The sequence below is a fragment of the Nycticebus coucang genome, chromosome 14 (assembly GCF_027406575.1).
Source record: "Nycticebus coucang isolate mNycCou1 chromosome 14, mNycCou1.pri, whole genome shotgun sequence".
In the NCBI taxonomy this organism is placed as follows: Eukaryota; Metazoa; Chordata; class Mammalia; order Primates; family Lorisidae; genus Nycticebus; species Nycticebus coucang.
Genome location: NC_069793.1, coordinates 9859385 through 9862609, shown reverse-complemented (window position 1 = coordinate 9862609; position 3225 = coordinate 9859385). Strand labels below are relative to the sequence as shown.

Sequence of the window (3225 nt, the reverse complement as noted above, 5' to 3'; positions counted from 1 at the left end):
CCAGAGGAAAGGCGGGACAAAGGAGTGTAGGAGGTTTCTTGTGGGGTAGAAGGTAACGCAAAACAATGTGCACAAAGATTCAGAAGCGCATAATGGGGCTGGAGAAGCTGAATGTTTTAGAGCAGAGGAGCCATAATACATGGAGGGAGGGTGAGGTTGACACCAGTTTGGGAACCCTTGGGAGGTGCGCTCAGAAGTTAAATTCTCGAGCGATTCCAATGTACTCAGTACTATTATGAAACCAATTTATAATCACTCACACTTTCATATGAAAGATAAATCACAACCATAGCCCAGGATGAAGGAGGGAAGAGCAGGGGGTTGGGAGGGGAGGGGGGAGATTTAATGGAGTGAAGGTAAACGGTGGGACCACACCTATGGTGCATATTGCAAGGGTACATGTCATATCTATTAAGCGTAGAGTATAAATGTCTTAACACAATAATTTAGTAAATAAGGTGAAAGCTATATATATAACTAGTTTGATATAAGCATTCCAAATTGTATTTAAAATCAGCACATTGTACGCCATAAATGCATTAATGTATACATAATCTATGTGTTTATGACTTAATGAAAAAATAAATATAAATTTATATAAAATGCAATGCATACATAAATGTAGTAAGCAGTATATAGAAAGAATATGTGGTATATTACATACAGGTAGTTGTGAAACATGGTAATAAAATTACTACCCTCTCTCGAATACACCATCCTACTTAAGAACTGCAACATAAGACTGGGCTCACACCTGTAATCCCAGCACTCTGGGAGGCTGAGGCTGGTGGATTGCTTGAGCTCAAGAGTTCCAGACCAACCTGAACAAGAAACCCTGACTCTACTAAATATAGAAAAAAATAGCTGGGGGTGGTGGTAGATGCCTATGACCCCAGCTGACTGAGGAGTCTGAGGCAAGAGGATCCCTTGAGCCCAGGAGTCTGCGGTTGCTGTGAGCTATGATGCCATGGCACTTTAGCCTGGGACAACAGAGAGAGTGTGTCTGTCGTAAGCTCCTACATGTGCCTTCCTCTCTTATCCCATTTCCCCCGTTCCCACCAGAGGTAACCTCTATCTTTGCTATTTGATTTGATTTTTTGAGACACAGTCTCACTATGTCAACCTCAGTAAAGTACCATGGTGTCACAACTCAGAACAACCTCCAACTCTTGGGCTTAAGCGATTCTCTTGCCTCAGCCTCCCAAGTAGCCAGTACTACAGGTGCCCACCACAACGCCCAGCTACTTTTGTTGCTGTTGTTGTTGTTGTTGCTGTGTAGCAGGCCCTGGCCGGGTTCAAACCTGCCAGCCCCAGTGTATGTGTCTGGAGCTGTAACCACTGAGCTACGGGCGCTGAGCCTATCTTTGCTTTTTCTTTTTTTTCCAGTGACCTCTGAACTCTTTATTGGCATAAGGGCACGCTGCTCTACTGCCTCAGTGTCTCAGAACTTTGGTGGTGTTGGTCTCAGACACCACTTTGCCGTCCACTATCCTGCAGGTGGTGGTCTTTTGGATGGTTTGCATGGAGTTGCTGCTGTCCAGGGCATCACCAAGGTTGAAGTCCTCCCCATCTTCCAGCAGGTGGCAGAAGGTGGCGATCTCAGCCTCTAGCTTGACCTTGATGTTCACCAGTGCCTCATACTCCTGGGCCTGGCACTGCCCCTCTGCCTGGGTCTGTGCCAGCTCTGACTCCAAATGCAGCAAGACCCCATTGAGTTGCTCCATCTGCAAGGCATAGCGGGCCTCCACCTCCCTCAAGCTGTCCTCCAACCTGGACTTCTGATTTCTCATGGAGTCCAGTTTGATCTCCAAGGACTGTACTGTACTCATCAGCTCTGTGAGCATTGTCATAGCAATTCTGACCTCAGCAAAAAGAGAGGTGACCACTGAGGTGCTGTCCTCAATCTGCTGGGACCAGGTCTTGGCCAGCTCTTCTGGGCCTGCATGTCCGCCATGATCTTGCTCAGGTCCTGGGATTTGGGAGCATCTAGCTCCACAGCCTACCCAGAGCTGGCAATACGGGCTGGTTGGACTTTTACTTCCTCCTCATGGTTCTTCATGAAGAGCAGCTCCTCCTTGAGAGCCTCAATCTCTGATTCCAGCTGTAGTCAAGTGATATTGGGGTCATCAATGACCTTGTGGAACCCATGGATGTCGCTCTCCACAGATTGGCGCATGGCCAGTTCTGTCTCACACTTGACTCTAAAGTCATCAGCAGCAAGATGGGCATTGTCAATCTGCAGAATGATCCAGGCATTGTCCACAGAATTTGCAAAGATCTGAGACCTCAGGTCCTCAATGATCTTGAAATAATGCACCCAGTCTCTGACCTGGGGCCCCTTCTCTAGGTGTTCCCGGATTTTGCTCTCCAGCCTCCGATTATGGGTCTCCAGGTTCCTCACTCTGTCCAGGTAGGAGGCCAGGTGGTCGTTCAGTTCTTGCATGGTCTCCTTCCCTGTCTGGATGCCCCCTATTCCTGCTAGACCCCCAGCCATCCCCGTGGCCAGGCCTCCAGACCCCCAGCTACCCCAGAAGCTGGTGGAGCAGGACACGGAGATCCGGGAGCCCGAGCCCCCGGTGCCTGCATAGATGCTGGCTACGCTGCTGGCAGGCGGGACCAGTAATTGCTGGAGAAAGTGGTGGAACGAGTAGTGAAGGACGTGATGTCTGAAGAGGAGAGGACAAGACTCGGGCAAGCTCCCTGTCTTTGCTTTTTATAATACTTTTTTTGTTTTTTGTTGTTGTTTTTTTTTTTTTTTCTTGAGACAGAATCTCAAGCTGTCGCCCTGGGTAGAGTACCGTGGCATCGTAGCTGACAGCAACTGCAAACTCTTGGGTTCAAGCAATCCTCTTGCCTCAGTTGTTCTATTTTTAGTAGAGACAGGGAGTCACTTTTTGCTCAGGCTGGTCTGAAACCCATGAGCTCAAGCTATCCATCCACCTCAGCCTCCCAAAGTGCTAGGATTACAGGTGTGAGCCATCCCGCCTGGAGATACATATATGGTTTGTTTGTTTGTTTTTTTAGATACAGTCTCATATAATACATTTAAAATTGCTTCTTTGTGTCTCTAATGCATTGCTTTGTCTTGCCTATTTGAAACTTTAAAAATGTTACTATGGTCTGGATGTTTATGTCCTCTCCCCCCCCTCCCGCCCCCGCAAAAGTCTGAAATCATAACCCCCAAGATGAGGGAGTTAGGAGGCAGAGCCTTTGGGAGATGATGTG

At 47.8% G+C, this 3225-nt stretch overlaps 1 pseudogene; it reads right to left on the bottom strand.

Moving 5' to 3' along the window:
• Positions 1–1416: 1416 nt before the first annotated feature.
• Positions 1417–2913, bottom strand: LOC128565623 (keratin, type I cytoskeletal 18-like; annotated as a pseudogene).
• Between the last annotated feature and the right edge of the window lie 312 nt (positions 2914–3225).